This window comes from Otolemur garnettii, unplaced genomic scaffold (assembly GCF_000181295.1).
Source record: "Otolemur garnettii isolate 467f Iridium unplaced genomic scaffold, OtoGar3 scaffold00029, whole genome shotgun sequence".
Lineage (NCBI taxonomy): Eukaryota > Metazoa > Chordata > Mammalia > Primates > Galagidae > Otolemur > Otolemur garnettii.
In genome coordinates, this window is record NW_003852424.1 from 59,346 (window position 1) to 84,613 (window position 25,268).

Sequence of the window (25,268 nt, forward strand, 5' to 3'; positions counted from 1 at the left end):
TGGATTTCCTCATTGGCTCTCAAACTGTGTTCTAAGGGTCCTTGAAGATTCCTCAAAAATCTGATTCAAAAGGCAAGAAATGAAGATGCTAATGTTTTTTAAACAGACTTTTAAAAGCCCACCTACTGAAATACAAATTACTGCATTCGAATGTTCATAGCCTCCCGGCTTTGTTACCAAAATAATTAATTTTGTGTAGATCTTAGTATTGTATCATGAGGGGTTAGCTGTCACCGTCGGTAATAACGTGGCCTTGGGAGTGAGGATAGGTACATATATACAACAAAACCAGGCGACGCTCAAACATAAAGATGCACTCGGGGCAGGGCCTGACCTTCAAGCCTGATGCTAGATTTCTGTATCTGTCGCAACAGGTTGTTTTTCTTGATTAGCTAAATTTAAATTAGATTTATTTATGTATTTATTTGAGACAGAGTCTCACTTTATCGCCCTTGATAGAGTACAGCTCACAGCAACCTCCAACTCCTGGGCTTAGCCGATATTCTTGCCTCAACCTCCCGAGTAGCTGGGACTATAGGTACCTTACAATGCCCGGCTATTTCTTGTTGCAGTTTGACCAGGCCGGGTTCGAACCCACCACCCCTCGGTATGGGGCCGGCCCCCTACCCACAGAGTGGCCCACAGTCGCTGCTCTAAATTAGCATTTAAATATCTACTTTTTTTTTTTTTTTGAGACAGTCCCACTATGTTGCCCTTGGGAGAGTGCTGTGGCATCACAGCTCACAGCAACCTCAAACTCTTGGGCTTAAACGATTCTCTTGCCTCAACCTCCCAAGTAGCTGGGACTACAGGTGCCCGCCACATTGCCTGGCTATTTTTTTGTTGCAGTTTGGCTGGGGCTGGGTTTGAACCTGCTACCCTTGGGGCCAGCCCTTTCCTCACTGAACCACATGTGCTGCCCGCCTGGCTATTTTTTGTTGCAGTTGTCATTGTTGTTTAGCTGGCCTGGGCTGGGTTTGAACCCACCAGCCTCAGTGTATGTGGCTGGCGCTTTACCCACTGAGCTACAGGCATTAAACACCTACTTTTATACTGATAAAAATAAGAGTTTTTAAAATCTGATTTATACACTGGAGATCCACATCAGACCTGTTTGGAAAGAGGGGCTCCTTGGCAGCTGATCCGTTTGCCCCCAGGGTCTGAACTCAGCACTCAGCTGGCTCCCGCTTCATGGTCATGGCCTCTGATTCGACAAGGTCCTGGACCTAGTGGCAATGTGCCCACCTGCCCAGGTGCAAACACAGCACAGTGCCTTGGGGGCCCCAGCATGTGTGTAGCACTCGCTCCCTGAGCATCTGTGGTCTCTATACTCACAGGGCCTCCCCAGTCCCTGCTGGCACCTGCCCCTCCACCAGCTTCCAGGCATCCTTCAAGCTCTATCTGTCCTGGGGTCTCCCCATCTGCCTTTGCAACCTCTCCAGGTGTTCCCAGGACTATGAGACATCAAGTAATGTACCAGGGGCTATGTGGTGGCCTCCTTCCAGGACTCAGAAGGTCATGGCATGCCCCTTGTCCCCAGCTCAGCATTTGGCACGTCAGAGGATAGGGATGGCTTTATTGGTGTGATTCCTGCCTGCCTGGTCTGCTCCCTTCCAGAGGTGGCCCATTCTCAGGAAACTGGCTCAGGCCTGCTTCCCCTGCCACCTCAGCACCCAGTGGAGCTTCCCCTTCCTGTGGTTACTAAAAATAGCCCAGATAGGAGTTTAGCCTCTGTGAAATGGACTGTTTTGCTTAGATGGGGCCCTTGTGGAAGGGACCAGATTGGGGGACCTCAGATGGGGTGGGGGTTGGGGCCGGTCTGGAACAGGCTGGAAAGGCTAAACCTGCTTCAGAATCACTGCCACCCTACATCCAGCCACTGGGAAGTGGACTGAACTAGCTTGCAGCTCAGGCACTTGAACAACTCAGTTTTCCCACATAAAGAATTGGGATGAGGGCGGTGCCTGTGGCTCAGTTAAGTAGGGCCCCATTTACCAAGGGTGGTGGGTTTGGTCCTGGCCCCGGCCAAACTGCAACAGAAAAATAGCCAGGCATTGTGGCAGGCACCTGTAGTCCCAGCTACTTGGGAGGCTGAGGCAAGAGAATCACTTGAGCCCAAGAGTTTGAGGTTGCTGTGAACTGTGACGCCACAGCACTCTACTGAGGGTGACATAGTGAGACTGTTGTCTCAAAAAAGAAAAAAAAAACACTTGCCCAAGGAAGTCCCAAGGAAGGACTGTGAGGACCCAGCATCAGCACAGGCGAAGGGGCTCAGATTATGATAAAGCCAAATAAGAATCACGCTGATGTGTCTGCCCAGATCTCTGGGGAAATCTTTTCTGAAAAAAGCCACAGAGCTGGCTCAGCACCCATAGCACAGTGATTATGGGTGGAGGGTTCAAACTCGGCCTGGGCCAGCTAAACAACCATGACAACTGCAACAAAAAATAGCCGGGCGTTGTGATGGGTGCCTGTAGTCCCAGCTACTCGGGAGGCTGAGGCAAGAGAATAGCTTAAGCTCAAAAGTTGGAGGTAGCTGTGAGCTGTGATGCCACAGCACTACCAAGGGCAACATAGTGAGACTCTGTCTCAAAAAACAAAAATGCCACAGAGCTGAGAGATTTTTCCATTCTCGGGCCTCAAATTCAGCATTAAGTGAGTCTGAGGTTCCCCTCTGGGACTAGAACTCAGAATTCATTCATGCATCTGTGCAACAAGTGCTTGCTGTGGGCCAGGCCTGTGCTCAGCGACAGGAAGGCAAAGGAGGCAGGGTCTCCGTCCCACAAGGAGACCCGCCCTGCTCACCACAACCACCTTGCCCATTAGCTCGGAGTGTGCTGCCTCTTGTCACAGCCGTCCATCTCTGATGTGGCACCAGCAGCCCTCCTGTCTACTGTGGATTTGAGCAAACACCACATTCAATGTATTCACAGACTTTCCCTAAGGCAGGCCCAGAGAAGAGGAGCAGCTGACCCTCAGGGTGCAGATGTGCATCATATGCGGCACAGACCGAGTCCACATGCAGGCTCTGTGCTTACCAGCACATGACATCAAACAATCCTGATCTCCACAGGGCAGAAAGGCTTCTTGACTTAGGAGTGCTAAGGAGGTAGGATGAAGTGTGAATGTTGGTGCCCTTCACTGTCCCACCCTCTATAGCCCCAAGACTGGCCACCACTCTTTTCCTGGCAACCTAAGGCAGTGGGCGGCATCCAGCAGTCAGCATCACTCTGAGGTAGAAGATAGCCAGAAATGTTAGCCGGCAGCTGCCTGCTGGGCCAGTGTGGTTCCCTGTGGGGAGGGTAACCATGTAATTAACCATCCAAACTAGGGCCCTCTAAGGGCCATTCCTATGATCACGCCAACACCAGGTGAAACCACACCTGCCCTGGCCGCCAGGTGTGCCCTTCCCACATCAACAGGTGGCTTTGATTTGAAACAGTGTGTCTAGCCGTAGAAGCATCCTTGCTCCCGAGGGGTCTGCAGCCAAGCGAGGCTGGGGGCACAGAGAGGTGGCCACAGCTTCCCAGACACCTGGACAAAAGGGCTCCAGCGCCTCATTACTGAGTGCTGCCTGGGTTCCATGAAAGCAGTTTAATCTTAAAAGCAACCCCAAGAAGCATGGGGTAATGTGCCCCCACTTCATTGCCCAGGAAACTGGGGCCTAAGAAACATGTTCCAGAGTGCTTATCACTGGGCAGAGCTGGTCTGTGCCCAGGTCCATGAGGCCCCACAACTACCCCTCCCCACCAGGATCTGAATCTCTCTCTCTGCTCCTATGGCTGTGCAGCCTGGGGGTCAATCTGAGTCTGGCCTCCCCAGGGACCACCCTGGCACACTGGAGCCAGCAGAGGCACATAGGCAAGGCTGGCAAATTGTAACATGGGTCTCAGGGGCCACAGAGGATAGACAGAGCCAGGGTCTCTCCTTCTACTGGAAGTCTCCAGTGAGTCACCAAGCACCAGGCAGTCAAGCCAGCCCTGATTGCTTCTACACTGGGCTGTACACTTGTCTGGCTGGACACCACCAGAGAGTGGTGGGTCTGAGAACAGATTGGGCCCAATGTCCATGCTGCTGTGTCCCGTCGGGCTGCCAGGCGGGCTCTGTGTGCCTGTGTGTGTGCAGAAGTGGCTCTGCTGAGACAGACTGAGAGAAAGAGGAGGGGTCTGCTCACCCTGCATTCTAAAGAGTTGGGGCTGGGGATCAGGTGGCCCAGCATTGCTGCACTCCCTCCTCCTAGATTCATTTCCTGGTTTACTTCTCACCCTCTGTTTCCATCTGACAACCTACGATCTTTCTGTTTTAATGCCCTGGCACAGAGCTGCCCTGGGTGCCAGGGGTGGCTCCCTACCCACTCCAAGGACCCTCTGTCACCTGCCTGGGGCCTTGCTGGCACCTCCTTTCTTAGGGCAGGGCCTCTCCACACTACTTGTGCTGAGAAGTCAGATCAAGAGCTCTTCATGATCTCCCAGAAAAAGGGGAGCTCAGACTGCCCTGGGGTAGTGAGGCAGGGATTGAGGCAGGGATGTCCGCCACCTAGGATGCAGCTGGCCTCCTACCAGGGCACTGTTGGTTCCCAGGGTGGGGAGAAAGTAAGTGTTAAAGGCAGAGAAGCAAAGAAATAGATTAGTTGCCTGACTGCAGTTGTGCTGAGAGTAGGGGGAAAGGAGGCCGTATTAGAGATAGTGAGACAGGGAGAGGGAAGAAGAGAGAGGGAAGTAGGGGTAGAGGAAGAGCCTGAATGACAGGGAGGCAGAGAAAGGGCTCTGGAGGGCAAGGAACAAAGGCAGGGAGGGCCAAGAACTACCCTATTTCCCAAGGCTCACACTGCCCTCCAAGGTCTGAGGGCTAGACCAGCCCCAGGGGATGAAATCAGGTCTCAACCTAAGGTCCGGCAGGGGACCGTCCTTCCCTACAGGGCCCCAGGTCCTAGTCTCTCCCTATTAGTTAATCTGTGGCTCTGCCTTCCTCTCCATTGCACCATGGTTGCTGTAAGCACTAGGCAGGTCACCTGACTCTGTTTCCTTATTTGCAAAATGGGCACAAGGGCCCATCTGGAGCCTGGACCGGGAGACCTCTTGGCCTACCTGCCTGTCACCAAGGTCTGTCTCCAAGATATAATGGCACTTTCTCTCTTTCCACACCACTCCAAGTACCCCTTTCCCAAGCATCCAGGTGGCCTCATACCCCTGCTCTGGGGCAGAGGCAGGACAGAAGGTGAGACAGAGCATGGGTGAGTGCACACAAGGGCTAGCTGGACAGTGGCCATTTTAAAGGAAGAATCAACAGGACTTGTTGACCCCACTGGATATTCTGATGAACTCCCATGTCAGGGAGATTGGCCCAAGAGCCAGCTGGAGACAGAGGGGTGCTCTGGGGCTTCTGCTGGCCCAGGCATGGGATGTCACCAAGCACCTGTGATCAGTGTAATTTGATCAATGTTTTCTGGGGGCCCAGTGGGTCTTGCTCCCTGGCATAATCTCACAGGTCCCCCTGTGCTCATGCTGGAGGATGGGTCTGTCCCTTGGCCTTGAGTCACTAGGTCACTCAGAAGCCTCCATGGTCCTACTGCAGAACTGACTCAGCACATTCATGGAGCACCCCTGGGTGCTGGGTACTGTTCTTGCTCTCACTGTTGGGGAGCTGAGCCCCACGAGCTCAGCTGACAGCACCAGGATCTTGGGGAGTAGAAGCGGGGTAGAATGGGCATTCCAGCCATCCAGGATGGGGCTCTGGGCCCTTTTCCCCTGCAGCTGGAGAGGCTGAACCAGCAGTGGGCGGGGCTGGCAGCCAGGCCGGAAGGGAAAAAGGAAGTTGAGGTGTATACACTGCTGTAAAAAACACTCACGGTACTTCACCTCCTAGTGAAAGCAACCTTTTTGTGTCCCTTGTTGTCCTCCTCACAGTAAGCTTAAAGGTAAACTCTGCTCACAGCTCCAGAAAGGAAGAGGAAGTGAAAGCTCGGAGGGCTTGTGCAAATTTGGGCTCCCTGCCACTGTCTCATTGCTGCCCAGCCTACCGGCCTCATCAGAACCCCGCTGGCAGCAGGCATGGGGGTGGACAGCCAAGGGGGAAGTGTGCAAGTCACTGCCTCACTGGATTTCTTTCTCCCTTGGCTTCCCCTTTTCTCTGGGGACAGGGTCACTAAGCCCTGACTCCAGGAGCTGAATGACTGAGTCACTGACCCAGGGACTGAGAATCAGGAGGCCCAGGGAGAGGAAGGGACTGGTCATACATGGAGATGATGGGGAAGGACTAGGGTGCAGGTCTCTAGCCCTGGAGCCCGTCTGCAGCTGTGTGGCTGATGGATGAAGTCCCAAGCGTTAGTTTGCTGTTAGTTTGACTGTTCCCAGTCAGGAGCACGGCCATCCTGCCCTGCACACACTTACATCCCAGCCTCAGTGCCTTTGCATAGGCTGACTCGATGCTAGCACTGCCCTTTCTTCACCCTTTAGGATTTAGTGCAGGCACTGCCTTGAGGGAAGTGTTCTGAGGCAGGACAAAGACCCTCTTCCTTTTGCCAAACCTGAGAATGTCACTGTGATGGTGAATTTCATAAGTCATCGGTGCAGTTAAGCTATAGGGCCCAGCTTTTTGGTCAAAACACTAGTGTGGATGTTGCTGGGAAGGTATCCTGAAGAGGTCATTAATGTTTACAATCAGTTGATGTACAAAAGCAAATAACCCTCTGTAGTGTGGGTGGGCCTAACCCAAATAGAAAAAGCCCTGAGAGCAAACACCGAGGCTTTCTGGGGAATGGAATAATTCTACCTCCAGTCTGTAGCATGCAAATCCCGCCAGAGCTTCCAGCCTGCCCTGCAGATTTTGGACTTGTCAGCCCCCACAATTGCACCAGCCAATTCCTTAAAATAAATTCTTTGTATACACACATGGTGTATCCTACTGCTGCTGCTTCTCTGGAGAGCCCTGCCTGATACAATCATGCTGACTCGCAGTTGTGTGTGCTCCCAGTCCATCTCCCCGATGGCTGGTCACCCCAAGGACACAAGACTGAAGGATATAGAGGAGCCTAGTACAAAGTGTCCTGAGAGTGGCATCAGGGCTGGGAGAAGGAAGCCACAGCCACTGAGGGCCTGAGGATGGAGGATTGGTAGTGACCTGGATTTCTGCCCCTTGACACACCTCCTCCCCAGGGCAGCCTCCAGGCTGCACAGAGAGGGCCCGGTTCTGGTAGAGTGTGGGAGGGGGCAGCCCTTGATCACCCAATACCCTTATAGGTGAGACAGCAAGGCCTGTGCTGAAAGCCCTTGTTCTTCTGATCCCCCAGGCCCAGGGACACCTCGGAGGACACCAATCCTCTTTTTATGGGCTGAGTGCTGAGAAGGGCCTGGCTGCCACAGAATGGGTGGCCACTGTGTGAGGCTCCTTCCTCCAGGAGGTCATAGTGACCCTTAAACCCAGGAAAATGAGGGCTGGCTTGGCGTCTGTAGCTCAAGTGGCTAAGGTGCCAGCCACATACTCCAGAGCTGGCGGGTTCAAATCCAGCCCGGGCCCGCCAAACAATAATGACAACTACAGCCAAAAAATAGCTGGGCATTGTGGTGGGCGCCTGTAATCCTAGCTACTTGGGAGGCTGAGGCAAGAGAATCACTTAAGCCCAAGAGTTGGAGGTTGCTGTGAGCTGTGATGCCATCGCACTCTACCCAGGGTGACAGCTTGAGACTCCGTCTCAAAAAAAAAAAAAAAAAAAAAAAAGAATGAGGGGTGAGTCTGCATGGTGCAGGTGTGATCTTGGGCCCACTATATTCTGGTGACTGCTCAGGCTCCAGCTCTTGGGAGGGCTCTGCATCCACAGAGTTCAGGGATGGCATCGTTTGATTAGAGTCCTTATGCCTGGGCTTCACTCCAGACAAGGTTCAGGGCCTGGATGTGGTTTCTTCTAAAACCTCCTCAAGTGATTCTGAATCTCCAAATTAATTAGTAAGAGTTGATGAGCACTCTGAAAGTAACCTGGTCTTGCCTGGTAAATTAAGTGGGACTCCCCTCCCTTAGGGGCAGCTGCCCTGCTTCCAACACTGGGCTGGAGATGACCACCCACAGCCTCACCAGGCACAGCACCACCATCCCCAATCCCAGTCCCACCATCTATAGTACTGCACCCCCCCACCCCTACCATCAGCAGCCCCACCATCCAGGGGACTAATGCTGACAGTCAGCCCAGACATATGGCCATCCCTGCAGTTTCCTCTTTTGGAAATGTGGGTGTGTGTCAAGCCTCACACCATCAAGCACAGGAACAGGGCACAGAGTACAGGTGGAGGTGTGCCATGGGGCAGACGAGGCCAAACAAGGGCAGAGTGGGGGGTGTTCAAGGACAGCCTGAGGGAGCGCCTTCCTCTAGCTTAGGGGACCCTTGCTTGGCAAGTACCCCACTTTGTCCTGAGGTTAAGTCAGGCAGGTCTCTGCCTCTTGTAGAAATGAAACTGCCTAAACTGACAGGGGTGTCTGCAGCACTAAATTACTGGGGCAATCCCAGATCCCCCCCCCACCCCCGCCCAGAGTTGCATGAAACACGTGATGGCCTCCCCTAGTGCTCAGCATAGGAGAAGCCTGGCACCTGTGGTCTGAAGTCACTGGGCTCCTGCCCAGTGGCTCACATGCCCACGGAGAGACATGCTAGTCTCTTGGCTATCTCATGGCAGTACGGTGGCCCCGATGAAGGCTCTTTGCCTTGGCCACTTTAGCTGAGTACCCTCAGTGATCCTCACTAGCAGGGCTAGAAGGAACTTTGGGGACCCTCCCGTCCAAGCTATCATTTTGCAGATGTGGAAACTGAGGCCCAAGGCCTCCACACTATAATGGGGATTAATCAGGGAGCTCTTGACTCCTAGTGTTTTCTTTTCCACCCATATCCAGCATGGAGGCTGCCATCAGATTTGGGCTCCCCCACTGGGGTATCTGCCTTCCACACTGTGGGGGCCATAAAGGGAGGGGCACAGGATTTGTCATGTGACCCCTACAGGCAGCACTCTTGAGAGCCCTGCCTGGAGCTGTCCCTCACCTCTCTGTGGGCACAGCCAGTCAAGGAGGGAGAACCGGAACTGGCCTTGAGCTCCCACCAGTCAGCCTAAACAGCCCACCATACTCTGCTCCCGGAATCCAGCCCAGACACCCTCCCACAGGCCTCTGCAGCCAGCTTGCAGGGCAATGCTGTGCCCCCAGGCTCCAGCTGCATGGTTGTGTCCGCTGACTTCACCTGCAGCCTCCCCAGCCCTCACCTGGCATCACTTCCTCAGAGACTGGGCCTGGGTCCCCGGGTTCTAAGCAATTTCACGTTTAACACATTTATTTATTTATTTATTTATTTTGAGACAGAGCCTCAAGCTGTCCCCCTGGGTGGAGTGCCATGACATCACAGCTCACAGCAACCTCCAACTCCTGGGCTCAAGTGAGTCTCCTGCCTCAGCCTCCCAAGTAGCTGGGACCACAGGCGCCCGCCACAATGCCCAGCTATTTTCTGGTTGCAGCCGTCATTGTTGTTCTTGGTGGGCCTGAGCTGGATTCGAACCTGGCACCTTAGGTGTATGTGGCTGGCGCCTTAGCCACTTGAGCCACAGGCACCAAGCCGTTTAACACATTTCCTTCTTGGGTCTTACCATAGTCCCTTATTGACCTGCTGGTGATTTATTTATTCATACAGTTACTTGGTCATCATCTGGTGCCCAGGTAGACTGCAGACTGTCCTGGGGCAGAGGCCTTGTAGGCTGCCTGCTGCACCCACACAGCATGCGCAGGAGGCACTGAGCCCTCTGAGGACAGCTGCGACCAAGTGAAGTGAGAACAGAGGCCACCTGCTCGCCCCACCTGCCCTGGACTTCCTTTCCCTGAGTTCAGGACCGGTTCCTGCTCCCAGGGGAGGGACAGCATGCCTCATGCTTCTGGAAGGCTCTGTGTCTTTCCTCTAATTCCAGAAGCAAAAATCCATATCTGTCTCCCAAACAAGTATACTATGCTGGGTGTAAAGCTCACCAGCTAGATGGACACAGGTAAAAACTAAACATGGGCTGACAAGTTCAAGGGACAAAGACGAGAATCACACCTGCAGAATGACTGGGACTGGCCTGGAACTTTTCAGGCCCGGTGACACGCTGTTTCTAGACCTCAGGGCAGTCCTCTGGGGTGCGGAGCATCCTCTCCATTTCATAGACAAACAAATAGAGGCAGTCTCCTGCAGGCAGGGTGGAACAGGCCAGCCCTCTTGTCCTGTCAGCTCCTGGCAAGGAGAGGCTTTCTGGGTAATATCTTCCTCCCTGTCAACCCCAGTTCTCCCACACTGCGGCCTGATTTGGGTCTTATCTTCCTCCCCTGCTTCTCCATGCTGGGGCTTGGTTCAGACCTGAGAAGCCTCCTGGTCTTTCCCCCCTCCTGCACCAAGCCCTTGGCCTTCTCCATCCCATCTTCCTCTCCCTCCATTCTTCTCCTCCTGTTTCCGTGGCAACGCCATCCTCGCCCAGCCACCACTCAGTCCTGCATTCCCATCTCATCTTTCTTTTCTCTTTCATCTCTCCCCTCATCGCAGTATATGGTCCAAACCCCCTCTGTCCTTTGCCTCTGCTCTCTCGTTCCCTCTTACTCGCCTTTTATCTCTTCAGTGTTCTCTTGTCACCTCAGAGCGACATTTATTTATCTCTTGCTTAAAAATAAAAAGGAAAGGAAGGAAGGAAGAAGGGAAAAAGAAACCCTGTTCCACTAGCCCCAGCTTCTCCAGTTCAGTTCTGGCCTTCTTCCTCTCAGGTTACCTCTAAGGTTCAGGTTCCCCACAGTTAGTGGGAGGAAGGAGAAAATTCCCAGAAAGGACTTCCTGCTTGCCACAGTGAAGGTTCTCTAGCGACCCCACCTATGGATGGAAGGAAGGGTGAAAACACACAGGTTGGAGGTGTCGGTCTGAGTGGGGGAAGTTAGAGCCCCTAAAGGAAGGGGTGAGGTGGGACCTAGAGCATGCTGGATGCCAGGCCTGGGATTCCCCCACGACATGCCCCAGGCCCAAATTCCCTGCTATCCAGGGCACCCCACCCACACAGCAGGAACACTGACTGTCTCCCCTGGTCTCTCTTACTTCCTGGGATAGAGATACAGGCCCAGTCAGCCTGAACTGCCCAGTGCTTCCAGCCACCCTACCCCCCCACCAGCAGGATGGGGGGGTTCTTCAAGACATGCTTACTGTCATATTCCCTAAGTGCACCCACCCAGGACCCCCCCACTTCTGTGCCCCAAGTTTAAGGTGGAATTCAAGTCTGTCAGCTTTTCCTCACTTCTCTCCAGCTATTATTTGCTGAAGCTGTCCCAGGAAGATGGGTATTTTTATTTTCATTTTACAGATGAATAAACCAAGGCTCAGAGAAGCTGGCACTTGTCTAAGCCTTACAGCCAATGAGAGACAAAGGATCTGGACTGATTGTGGTCGACTGTGCCCATGTTCTTCCCATTCACTCTGCTCCTTCCTGTGCTCCAGGGAGGAGTTAGGCCGAAGCAGCCCAAACCCAGCCTCCTCCTGGCTTCTCTAATCCGGAGTGATCAGAAATGACAGGAGAAACCAAGGTCCAGGAACAGAGATTTAACAGAAAACAATCCAAGCTGATGACAGTTGTGGCCCAAGGGTTTCACAGTGACAGAAAGTACATGGGCTGGTGGAAATGGTCTCAAGCCCCCAGGGAAACGAAAGTGGCGGGGCCCTGGGTCTGCAGGAGCCCCATGGGCTATATGGGCACCTGGCCATAGATGAGGTGGGCAGCTGTGTCAGGGAGAAGCTGTGGCATTGGCACCCCAAGCCCCAGGGCCCAGCTGGAGTAGCTGCCGGCCTGGTAGCTGGTGAGGCCTTGTCCCAGGACACAGGAGTTCTGGGTCCAGGGTCCTACAGAGGTGCCAATGATGGCTGATGCAGGGCCAGTGGCAGGACACAAGGAGGAAGAGGTGGGAAGTAAACCAGTAAACCAGGAAGATCGGCTTCTCACCATGCAGAGGACAGAAGGGGCAAGGCTCCCAGGGCCTCCACCCCAAGACTTGCCATGTGGGAGCAATGTGTCCTGGGGCAAGTCCCCAGACTTCCCTGGGGTTTGGTTTCCTTGTCTGGAATGGGGTTGGTGACAGGGGAAAGGTCTCATACTCCATCCTTCTTTTAGGCCAGTTGTTTGACAAGATCGTGTACATAAAACAAGGAATCTTGCTAGAAAAGCCCATTTACATGGAAGGAAACTGAGGCATAAAGGTCAGCAGATACACTGGGGAGTAAATGGAGACAGGGCAGGCTGAGATGCCTGTGCTTTCCATGTGTTTGACAGCAAGGCAGTGTGCACATGCAGGGCCAGGCAAGGGCCGCAGCTGCACTAGTGCCCCTAGTGCCCCCTCTCCAGCTGGTAGCACTGGTGCCGGCAAGGTGCACAGACCTCAGCCTCAGGGAACTCACAGTTTGGTTAGGCACAGATTAAGAACTGTGAAACAGCAGCACAACATATCAGATAGGAAATAAACACTAATGTGTGGGTAGGCCAAAAGGTCAGAACTTTGCTTTTTTTTCCTTTTAGCTTAAGGGATCAGGAATGTTCTTCACATTGACTGGCACAGAGCACTGGCTGCAGCCAGCCTGGCACCCTCCCACATAGGTCTGTATGGCTCAGCTCCTTGCCTGTGGGCATCACGGGGAATGGAGGGACTGTGGGAGGCCTGGGTTGGGGAGAAGGTGGGCAGGAGTCCCCCTCCCCAACAGATCCAGTGAGAAGGGCCAAGAGCCAGCCCACACTGGAGGATGGACCGAAAGAGGACAGAGAAGAGGCTGAGGGACAGGGACAGGAAGTTTGCGACCTGGGTACAAGAACTGTCTTTTCCCACGGTGCCATGCAATTGTTCTCAGGGCCTCCATCGCAACAGCGCCCTGGCAGCGGCTCCCTCCTAGAGCTGGCACTGTGATCAACATTTATTTTGCAGTCACCCACACACTCAGCTTGAGTAGGGACCTCTGCCAGCAGAGGGATAGGGAACGCCTGTCTCATTTATGTAGTGCCGTATGGCTCTCCTGGGGAGGGTGGTGTGGCACCTTCCTGCCTGCTTTAGTTACCTATTGAGGACACTTTCACGCAGCCAGCTGAGGGGCTGGGCATGAACCAGGGGTGGGAGTTGGGCACCCACAGTTAACCCCACGGTCCATTTGGAAAGGTAGATGCACTGTGAGAAAAGGGTCCCACCAGGCAGGAGGAGATGGCTAGAGCCATGCAGCCCGCATCCCAGCACCCACTGCCGAATCTGTATGTCACCAGGAGCTAACAGAGGACAGGGTGCAGGTGGCAGATGGCTGCAGGCTGGAGGAGAGGTAGAAGGAGGACCATAGGGCAGTGGGGCCTGCAAGGACAAACAAAAGAGGGCCTTGTGGGCAGAGCCCTGGACATCAGAAGGGAAGGTGCCCGAGGTGGCCAGTGAAGCCACTTCAGTCTGGATCATAGAGATGACCCTCAGATGGGAGTAGACTTGTGGTGGTGGGCTCAGGGCATGTTCACTGATGCAGACTAGTAGCCCATGGGCCACAGTGATTTTTTGTTTTTATAAGCAAAGGTCCTGCCTGTGCTAGGGTTGTGAGGGTTTCCTCATGGCTCTCCCTGCTATGGGGCTGCCCATGGGCTCCAGAGTCAGCTTGGACAGAGCCTCACAGTCAGTTTGGGCAGGCTGTGTCCTCTTACAGAGCCTCAATTTTCTTGATTCCCAGGATGAGAGGAAGGTGAAACAAGATGGTGCAGACTGTGTACCCGGTGATAGAGCTGTATCTAGCAAACAGTCACCTCAAACTCTTGCCACTGCAGCATATGTACACACACAGTGTGAATCACCCTGGGGCCCCCAATGTCTGGTATCCTTACTAACACAGAATATCTAAGTCCCATGTGATGAGAGGATGAGCACCTGGAAAAGTAGCCACATCAGGTGCAAGGAAGGACAGACCTATCGGGATGGGTCTGGTCTTGTGGAAGGTTCTAGCTCCAATTCCCAGCCCACATGGAACCCCTGGGTTGCCAGGAGCTGGCATTCCTGGTCCCAGAGCCTGGGAGTGGTGAGGGGAGTGCCTTGGAGAGGTGGGAAGGTGGCTTCTCTGAGCCTCTGACAGCCTCACACAAACAACTCATCTGGGCAGCTCCAAAGAGCACATTCCTCAATGAATGACAAACCCAGTTGTGTAAAGATGTCTTTTTATGGGTCCCACCCCTGCAAGCTGGGATGACCCAACCCTCAGCAAACACGGCCCAGATGGATCACGGATCACAGGGGATGGCAGGGTCTGAGAACGAGACACCCCTAGTGCCGGCCCTGAAACCTAAACATGGAGGAAGCATCATGTATGACAGCTGCCACACCCACATGCAGGGTGAGGCCCCTTGGCAGCAAGAGGCAAGGGTCACTCTCCTCTCTGTGCTGCAGCAAGGACGAGGACAGGGACCCCTTGGCTGCCTCCTCCCTCCCTGTGTGAGGAAACAGACTCTCCTGGGCCAGAGAGACAGCAAGGTGTGGAGAGAGAGCACACCAAACAAGGGCACAGCCTCCAGTTTTCAAAGCCCTGCCCAGCAAAGAAGCCACAGGACCCCCCGACCCAGGACAGACGCTGACATCTGCACAGGGCCCCTGTGCGGGATCCTACTCCTGATGGCCAAATCCCAATTTTAGTGTCAGCTGTCCTGAGAGCTACAGCGCCACCCACCTGAGCCAGCTCACCTCCTCCTGACTGCACAAGGGGCCATCCCCCGATTTTACAAACATGGGAATGTTAAGAACAGCTTAACATTCTTGGTGACTGCCTCCAGAGGGTGAAGGCAGCCTTAGAAAGTCCCACAGCAATTTGATGATGCTATGACATCTGCGAGGCTTAGGTAATCATAATTTCCAAAACAGGTTGAAAAGTACTAGTGTAGAGTCTAGACTCTGGAGTCTGAAGGCCTGAGTTTATACCCTTGGCTTCTTCCCAGTGGCATGTAGCTGTTCCTCCTTACTCATATAGGGTGGCACGGAGGGCACCTGTCTCACCAGTAAAGTGTGTAGAGTGCTGAGCACAGACCCAATTTGTTAGCTGCCATCACTAGCACCTACCCTGCCAGGGGCTACATGGCAGCTACTGGAGGGCTGGACTGTCCTGACGCCAATTCTTACCTCTAGCTGCCCTGCCACTGGGAGCTGCCTCCAATGCCAGTTTGCAGGTGCAACCTCATCCCCTGCTCCCCTTTTATCTCCAGGCCAGGGTGGCTTGTGGGTGGGGGCTGTAGAAGGTGTAAGATGTTCCTGCCCAGACCAGAAAAACCTGATGGCCAGCTAGGCTGGCCTGGCAGGCTCCAGGTTGCCAGGTTCCCTAAGAAGTGGGCAGGCAGGGAGGGGCAGTGGCAGTTTCCTGCAGCACTCAGCCTCTTGGTATCCACCTTAGAGTGCTGATGCCTGCCCCTAGCCACCTGCATCCCCTCCTGGAGCACAAATCACCAACTTCACCCTGTCGACATCACCCAGACTCGAGGAGACATAGTCTTCTTCCCAAGCCTTTTGAGCCTCAGACCCGGGAACCATGTCAGCCACGTGACTTGTATGCAGTTGGGGCTCAGCATATGCCACAGGGCTCAGACCTCATTTCAACCAGCGTGCTGCTCCCACCACGCCTGCCCTCCACACACGAGCCTGTGCACTGTCCCTGCTTCTGCATGTCTGGCTCGGTCATTGCCCTCTCCTGCTCCTGGCATGCAATTGTCCCTCCACCCTCCTCCACCTGCCCAGTCTTCCTTGGGGAGGACATGGGGCAGGGCTGGGTCCATCTCTGCATGAGGCTTTATAGTTTACACAGCTCTGAGCAGTGTACTGTCCTGTGCCCATCCTAGATCTGCTAACAACAAATGCAATTCAGCTTGTACAGACACTCAGTGCTGCCTATAATGGCTGGCATGGTGCTGGTGGAGAAAGGCACATAGGACTTCTGCCATGGGGCTCCTGGCAGCCCAGACCCCCAGCCCACTGGCTTGTGCTTGCACATGCCTTCCTGGAGCCTTCGCCTCACGCTGCCCAGGGCTCCTTCCCAGAGGCAGCTTCCTCCTGCAGAAATCACCATGTCCTCCTAGGTCCCTGCAATCTTAGCTAGAAGGGGGCACACATGCTTTCTACGCTGTGGCCCTGCAGGCCTCAGAGCTCTGAGGAGGTAACTATGGTCTCCCGGATCTGCAGCCCGAGGCCCAGACATGAAGTTAGGCTCCTCCTCACAACCTTTCCTCACAACCTCCCCTCACGGGCTGGGCTCCAAGCCTCATGCACACCCAGCTCCCTGACTGTGACTCTGTCCAGCACAGCTTGGGCAACGCTGCTCTATCTTCTCTGTCCTGACCGACAGGGCCCAGGTCCACATCCATCATGGCCTCCTCCACTCCTACTCTATGACATCTGTCCTTTTGCTGGAGCCAAACTGTCCTCCAGAGGTCAAACGCAAAGGCTCCCTCCCAGGCTAGAGCCTGCCTTCCCGTCCTGCGTGTATTCCCTCAGGGAGACCATTTCTGCAGGCTTTCTGTCCCGTGCCAAGCCTACACCAGTGACTGAACAGCAGACCTTCTACCACTCTTCACCCATCTAAACTCCAAATTGTGTGTGTCCTTGTAGCCTTCCACCACTTCCAGATTCCTTCTTTCTGCTGTCCCAGTTTTCCGGGCTCTAAACTCTATAGTCACTTCTGAGTGACTGGTAAACGTAGGCGGCACAGCACTCTTAGACAAAGAGGGACGAAGACGACACAGTCGCTGCCTAAAGGAGCCACAGTAAAGGGATGACTACCTGAGTGAGCTGGCAGCTGCACCACTGGTCTCAGGCAGCTTCTGGATGGAGGCTGATTAACTCCATGCAAGGGAGTCAGGTAGGGTAACAAGAGCAGAAGGGCATTCCAGAGGGAGGGAAGAAGCAGTGACCGTAGGTGTGTAAAGTGACACAGCATAGGACTTGGAACTGCATCCTGCAAGGGTACAAGCACTCTCTGACTGCAGGGAGTGTGGCCCCTGGGGCTGTACAAGGTGGTGGCCTTGCTGGCGTTCTGTCCACTGGCTAACGCACACAGGAGGGAACCACCACTCCAAAGGTGAAGTGAACACTATATCCAGGCTCTCCTGCACACACCTGATAGGCTTGTCGGCTCTCAGAGGAACTTCATTTGTACAGGTTTAAAGAAAAATAAAGAGGCCTACAGGGAAAGAACCAAACTGTTCTGTTTGGATAATTTAGGAAAGCATGAGTGATGTTCTCTGTGGCTCCTAGGTGACATTTAAAAATTTCTCTCCTTAACGTATGGGACATTTGCTTCCCTGCCACAAAGGATATGTCAACACGATCTGCCAACCCAGAGGCAGTGGGTCCTTTATTTGGTGAGGGCTCTCCAGCCTCAACATAGTTGCTGGCATCCTTGGATGTGGGCCTCCCTGCCAGGACTCTAGGTCAAGCCAACTTGGGGCCCATTGCTCCCATGTCCAGGGACACACCTGGGCAGGGGCCACACTGGACAACTGCTGTGCATGTGAACCAGTCTCTTCCTCATGCTCAGCTCCCACATCACATCCTCACAGGCTCTGCCCAGTCATCCTTAGCTGGGAATGGTGACACCAGGCCACAGAGGAGGGAGACCTTGGCACTAGCATCCACCTCTAACTGTCACCCTCATATCAAGCCTCACCTTAGCCAAGCAGAAAAGAGACATCCCAGGACCATGTCCAAATCAGGTACCTGCCCCAGGTTCAGGCCCCACTTGTGACTGACAGGCCTCCTTCTGGGGGCTCCTTTCCCAACACCCTTCTCTCTCTGAGCAGGAGTCCCACAGGCAAAGTGTCCCACAGAGAGTTTATTAGAGAAACAGAGAAAAAACACTCACATCTCCCTTCCTCAAATAAACCAACTTCCCTACTTGTCCCTTCCCTTGAAAACAGAAGCTCTATTCAAAAGGAAAAAGAAATTTAAAAAAAAGAGGCAAGAGGTAAGAAAAGGAACTGAATAGAAGAAGAAAGGGGAAAGAAAGAGAGGGAGAAGAGAGCGATCCCGAGGGAGGTGGCGAGGCCCGGAATGAAAGGCAGAAGGGAAGGAAAGGAGAGCTAGACACAAAGGGTGGGGGAGAGAAAGACAGAGCTTTGAAAGAAAGAATGCTCCAGCGTGAATACAGCGTGCAGGGGAGAAAGGAATGGGCAGCTTGAAAAGGAGCAGCCCAAAGTGGTGACCTCTTATTCACAGAAGGGGCCAAGCACCACGACAATGCAAACCCTTTCTTCTTTTCTCCTTCTCTCCTTTCTGGATAGGGAGATGCTGAGAACTGCAAGATAATTCCTAAAAGTACAAAAAATAAATTCAGTTCCACTAGAGAAACATCAAAGAGCTGCTATAAAGGTCCCTCAAAGCATGCTGCACCCCCAGGAAGTGCCCCCTCTCCTAGGGCCACAACCTGGGTGGCCATCAGCTTGATTTCAGGGTCAGCTGCCCGGCCCAGCCACCTGGCTGCAGCCTCCTCCCAAGGGTCCTGGTGAGCAAGGGCAAGGAAAGAGAGCCCTGGCCACGCAGGTACAGTGAAGCTCGATCTCCATGGGCAACTCTGACCTCTAGGTGCCCGACCTCTCTGGGAGCCCACCGACCTTCCCAGATTGGACAGCAAAGTGGGGGGAGTCTGGGTGAGGTAGCTGCTCTGGTCAGATGTAGAGCAACTCACCCACCTGGGTGTGTCCCTGGGTCCTCCTGGGTGCTACACACACACTGTGCCATGCCCCTAGCAGATATGTGGAGTGAATGACATTCTAAATCAGCCCTGGGTACAGGCATCCACTCAGGGTACTGTACCTAGGAAGCTTGCAGCCTGCTCAGGCTGGGCCCTTGCTTCAGAAGGGCAGCTGACCCATTAGTTCTTCTCACTGTCTGCCAACTGCCAGGTTAGCCTCCCTGGTGAAGGAGGAGCCTCGTGGACACTGAGACTTACTCTCACATCAAGGGTCATCACGAAATAGAGGTGCCTGGGTCTGGATTTGGACTCCTGTTCTCCCTTTTCTTTTCTCCAGTTAGTGCTGGGCCCAGTGCAAGGGTGACACATGCCACTCATGGTCTTCAGTCCAGTGACCAGACACCTCCCACAGGGTTGCTCTGAGATCACAGGTGAGCATTCCTGGTCCTCTTCTTCCTCTTGCCATCAATATCTAGTGAGTTATGATGAGAACTGAAATGGGGTCACCTTTATGCATAGGCCCCTGTTCCCTTCTGAGCATCCAAATGCCAGATAATGAGAAGTGCCCAGGAGCAGAGAGGCTGAGTGGAGGAAGACTGATTGGTTTATTGATCGACTGAGTGAGTCTCAACCATGCTTATCTACTGAGCACTCAGCCTGTGCCAGCTCAGTGTGGCGGGCTGGGATTATAAGGTAACAGGAATCCCAGCAGAGATGCCTGAGGCCAATATAGTGTTGCCTGGGATGGGGAGGGTGGGCAGGAGACACAGTGAAGCAGGGAAGGAAACCTGCCTTTGCTCCCTTCTGGGAAAGGTTGTTACTAAATTGGAACAGGCTGGGAAGGGCTCCATTCAGAACAAGGAGATAAGGGACACTTGGAAAGTACAAAGGAGCACAGGAAGAATTCTAACTGAGCCTCACTCTTGCATTTCAATTTGACAAAGCCAAATTCCAACAGATACTTGCTCAGTACCTGCCATGTGTCCACCAGCTATGAAGAGGACCCAGCCTGCCCTTAAGGACGTGTGGTGTAGTGAGAGCCACAGGCAAGAAGACAGGTGACTGAGACACAGCGTGTAAAGGGAGGGCTATCATGGAGGACAGCGTGTGGTGCCCACAGGGGCAGCTTTGGGGTTGGAGGTCAGGGAAGCTTTCTCAGAGAAGGTGGCATGGAGTTATTTTAATATATTGAAGTGAATTAAATTTTGATTTACTTTGAAAAAGCTTTCAAGAATTTCACTGGTAAGATACCCCAGGGTCCAAGGGGGAAAAAAAAAGAGCTTGATCAATGAACTGACAGATAAACATCTGATGTTTCCCTGATTGGTTGGTGTATTGGGAGAAATAAGACAGAAGCAGCCTGGTGAGAACAGGAGAGGATAATTAACTCCTGTAAAGACATAGCCACAGCTCAGTGCAGCTCAGCAGTGAACGGTATTTACACTGTGGGCTTAACCCAGAGTTGTGATATGATGATATTAGTATAAGAGAAGGAATGATAGGGGGTAGAGAGAAAAACTGTCACCTACAAGCAAAGAGGCAATAGATAATGCTCCAAATTGGTAAATCAAGAAGTCATAGATGAAACATAGTCTTTCAAAATACAAAGGTGAATAAAAGAAAGGAGGAGCTGAGGAAAAGACAGTTAACTGGCCTGGAGGGCTGCAGGTGGGTGAGTGGAGCAGGGCCCATTGCTTTAGTATAGAATATTGTTTGATGTTAAAAAAGGTACAGTTGTATTAACTTTGATTAAAAAAAATTAAAAGCAAGCAAACAAGCCACAAAGACTTAATAAAGAGAGTGCACTATTGGGGTGTGCATGACACATTTTGGGGGCAAGACACAATTGTAAGAAGACTTTACCTAACAAATGCAGTCAGTGTAACATAGTTTCTTGTACCCTCAATGAATCCCTGTCCCCCCCACAAAAGAGTGCACTATTAAGTCAACTTGGAATCATGCCAAACTCCTTGGAGCACTGAGCTGAGAGGCAGAAGTTGCTTATGAATTTGAGAATAGAAATATTTTTCTCTCACTCTGTCACCCAGCCTGGAGTGCAGCAGCCTTGAACTCCCAGCTTATAATCTTCCTGCCTCAGCCTTCCGAGTAGCTAGGACTACTTGCTGAGTACCTGCCATGTATACTGCCACCACTATGCCCAGCATTACACAGTGACTGCTTCATCAAAGGCAGTGCAATCTGCATGCAGGAGGTCATAGCGTGCAGGCCTGTGGTCTGGCACGATCTTTCAGCCTCATGGCCACCACACCCAAGTGCTTTGTGTGCTCCACTCTCACGCACAGGTGGACTGTCCTCACCAGTCACCTCTGCTATTCCTTAAGGTTGCTAAGAGCAACATGTCCTCAGAGAGGACTGCGGAGCCCCCAAGCTCAGAGAGCCCAGTGCTACCCTGATGCGGGTCTCAGGCATGTTCTACGGAGGGAACATGCCTTCTGCTCAGGGTCTTTGAACTCACAGATCTGAAAACATGAGAGTCCCCAGTGAGGAGGGGGCAGGGAAATGGAAGGGGCACCTGCCTCTGCTAAGGCTGTGATGGGGGCTGCCCAGGGCATAGGCTGAAAATGCCCAAATGGCAGTTTGGGGCTGCTCAGGGTGAGGCAAGCAGCTTAACACCTTGGTTCAGTAACTAAAGCCCCTGACCATGACTTGGAGCCATGCAGATAGTTAGGCTGTATTAGATGACATTCAATATCTTTGACCAAGAGCTCAGGGAAGTATGTGCTGGACCCAGGGCTGAGATGAGGTGAGACCCTTGCACCTTACTCAGTCCTGGGGCAGAGGAACCAAGGCATCCACTCTGCCTAGTCTCGGAGCTGTCACTGCAGAGTCCTGAGGTAGGTCACAGGGCTGAGCTCTGGGCCACCTTTGCCTAATACCACAGAACTGGGCACAGCCCCAGCCTTTCAGGATCCCATCCCTGCCCAGCCAGGTCAGCCTTACTGCTCATCAAGGGAAGTAATCTTTACAGTTAGCTGAAACATTTCATAAATACAATGTGATTACTAAAGCCACCTCTTCTGAATGGCTGGAGAGGGTACTCCATCACTCAAGACAGGAATAGGGAACCAAGGAGATGCCCTCAACTATCCTTTCTGCTTTAGGACTTTCTTGGACACAATGAAGCAATCCAGTAACTTTTGAAAATACACAAACTTAACCGGAACGCAGTCCACTAGATAAACCAGAACCTAATCTACAGATGGCTCCAAGTCACAGTCAGGTGCTTTAGTTACTGGCCTACACAGACGCTGCAAAGCTGACTCACACACACATAAATATACAAAGCAAGGGGGCTGCTGTATATTAAAAGAAGCTAAAGAAACATTACCAACCAAATGTAAAGTGTGAGGCTTTTTGGATTAGGAAAAGAACCATAAAAAGTAGTTTTGGCACACAATTGGGTAAATCAAAACAGGGATGTATAGTGGGTATTATTGAATAACGGCAATTTTTTTAGGTGTGATGATAGTACAGTGGTCACCAGTCCTCAGTCTGCTGAACTACTTACAGACAGGCTATCTGCAACTCACTTAAAAAAAAAATTTTTTTTTCAGTGGCGCCTATGGCTCAGTGAGTAGGGTGTCGGCCCCATATACTGAGGGTGGTAGGTTCGAACCCAGCCCCAGCCAAACTGCAACAAACAATAGGTGGGCATTATGATGGGCACCTGTAGTCTCAGTTATTCGGGAGGCTGAGGCAAGACAATTGCCTAAGCACAAGAGCTGGAGCTGTGAGCTGTGATTTCACAGCACTCTACTGAGGGTGACAAAGTGAGACTCTCTTTAAAAAAAACAAAAATTTTTTTAAAATTTTGGGTCAATATGAAGGTACATACGATTAGGTTACATTATTTGCATTTGTAAGGTAAAGTACAAAGTCTGACCCTAATCCAACTCACTTTTAAGTAATTCAGCAAAGCCACTTAAAAGAGAATGAGACAAAGAAAATGTGGGCCTGGCATGTGGTTCATGGCTATAATCCTAGCACTTAGGGAGGCTGAGGCAGGAGGATCACTTGAGCCCAGAAGTTTTTTTTTTTTTTTTTTTTTGAGACAGAGCCTCAAGCTGTCCCCCTGGGTAGAGTGCTGTGGCATCACAGCTCACAGCAACCTCCAACTCCTGGGCTCAAGCGAGTCTCCTGCCTCCGCCTCCCAAGTAGCTGGGACCACAGGCGCCCGCCACAACGCCTGGCCATTTTTTGGTTGCAGCTGTCATTGTTGTTTGGTGGGCTCGGGCTGGATTCAAAGCCACCACCTTAGGTGTATGTGGCTGGCGCCTTAGCCACTTGAGCCACAGGTGCCGAGCCGAGCCCAGAAGTTTGAGGTTGCAGTGGGCTATGACACCATGGCATTTTACTCTCTGTATCAGAAAAAAAAAAAAAAAGGCAATAATGAGTAAACAAAGGCTCTTAAAGGCTCTTTTCTATTGAGTTTGAAAATTTCAACACAAACAGGTTTGAGGAAACAAGTCAGGCAAGTGAGCTGGGACTTGCTCTGTGCATCTGCTGGGCCAACCTTTGGTTTATTACCCAACCTGCCCAGTGTGGAAAGTGATGGGCCTGTGATGAAGACATGGGCCTAGCTGTATGGTGCACATGGAAAACAGTATTTGGGCTGCACACTGGGATAATCAGGCAAGAATGCTCAAAACCAGCTGTGGGCATAACTGCCCCACCCCCACTAGCCCAGCTGGCTCCAGGGGTAGTCAACATGTGGGCACTGCTTAGAGCTTGGGGAGTTTGGTGGGGAAGGTAGGAAGCCAGCTCTGCAGGGTAAAGGGAAGTAGACAGCAGACCTACACTTGCTTCTCCACCTCCACATCATGGCTTCCCTGAGGGACTTATCTCTTCTCCCTCCAGCCTGTGTCTTACAGCTCTGGGAATACAGCATCTACATTTTAACACTCTGAGCATGGTCCCAATGCCCCTCCAGATCCTGAGTGGGCAGGAGCCCCACCTGCCTCATCAGATCCTGGTGCCCCCAAGATCAGAATAAAGGATCCAGACCTTGGAGAGCATCGGAAATGCTCTGCTGGCAGGAAACATGTGCTAGATACTCTGGCTCGGCCTCATTCCACCTTAGCCAGGTGCTGACACAGCCAAGAAGCCCAAGCTCTGCTACACAGCACTGTACTAACCACTAATCAGATCTTGGTGTCCCCTCTGGAACATGGTCCCTGTGAGCTGACTCTCAAGGGAGCCCATCTCTGCTAGTGTGCCCCAAGTTCCTTTTGGCCTAGGCCCTGGGGCTGACTGTGCAAGGCCGCTTCTACCTCCTTCCTAAAGCCCTCAGAGGGTATTCCCAGCACCTATGGCCTTAGGAAAGCAAGTGCAAACAAACCCAGACTGGATCCACCCCCTCCCCAGAGACTCTGGTGATTGCTTTTTAAATTTTAGTTTTTTAGGCCAGGCACAGTGGCTTATGACTGTAATCCCAATATTCTGGGAGGCTGAGGTAGGAGAAACACTTGAGCCCAGGAGTCTGAGGTTGCTATAAGCTAGGCTGAGGCCATGGCACTCTAACCTGGGCAACAGAGTAAGACTGTCTCAAAAAAAAAAAGTCATTATTTTGTTTAAAATAAGAAATGGGATCTTGCTATGTTGCCCAGGCTGTAGTATAGTGGCTGTTCACAGTACTATCCCACTACTGATCAGCATGGGAGTTTTGACCTAAGCCAGTTCTTCCGTCCTTAGGCAATCTGGTGGCTCCCAGCTTCTAGGAGGTCACCACATTGATGCCAACTTAGTGTGGACACATGATGGACACAGTGCATCACAGCACAGCACTCCTGGTCTCCCACATACTTGGGGCTATAGGCATGTATCACTGTATCTAGAGACTTTGGTAATTTTAAAAAGCCTTTCAAGCGATTTGAATGTGCACCAGGTTTGAGACCCCATCACCTTGCCAAGACCCACCAGGTCCTCCAATCTAGCCCCACTTCCCTCTTCACCACACCCTGCACTACCCCCCAGCTCGAGGCCTGCATGTGAGCTGCTGTCTTTGGGAAAGAGGGCCAGGTCTGTCACCAGAAAGAAGGGAGCAGGCTTTCTTTCCACTGTGGACAGGAGAACTGACGCATGGATGTGGGGAGGAAGTGATGAGTGACGACGCTAACAATGAGCATTCTAGGCTCCCAGTGGGCAGAGGCCATCTGGACAGAGCCAGAAGCCACTGAGGGGACTTCCCTTGGTGGGAAAGATGCTGGCTCCAGCCACTTCAGAGAGAGGTTTCAGAAACCCAAGGAGCTTGGTGTCATTCAAAGGAACATTAACAGGCTTGGCACCTGTAGCTTAAGTGGCTAAGGTGCTAGCCACATACTCCAGAGCTGGCAGGTTCGAATCCAGCCCAGGCCTGCCAAACAACAATGATAACTGCAACCCAAAAAAAATAGCTGGGCAGTGGGAGGGGCGCCTGTAGTCCCAGCTACTTGGGAGGCTGAGGCAAGAGAATCACTTAAGCCCAGGAGCTGGAAGTTGCTGTGAGCTGTGATGCCACAGTACTCTACTCTAACCAGGGTGACAGCTTGAGGCTCTATCTCAAAAAAAA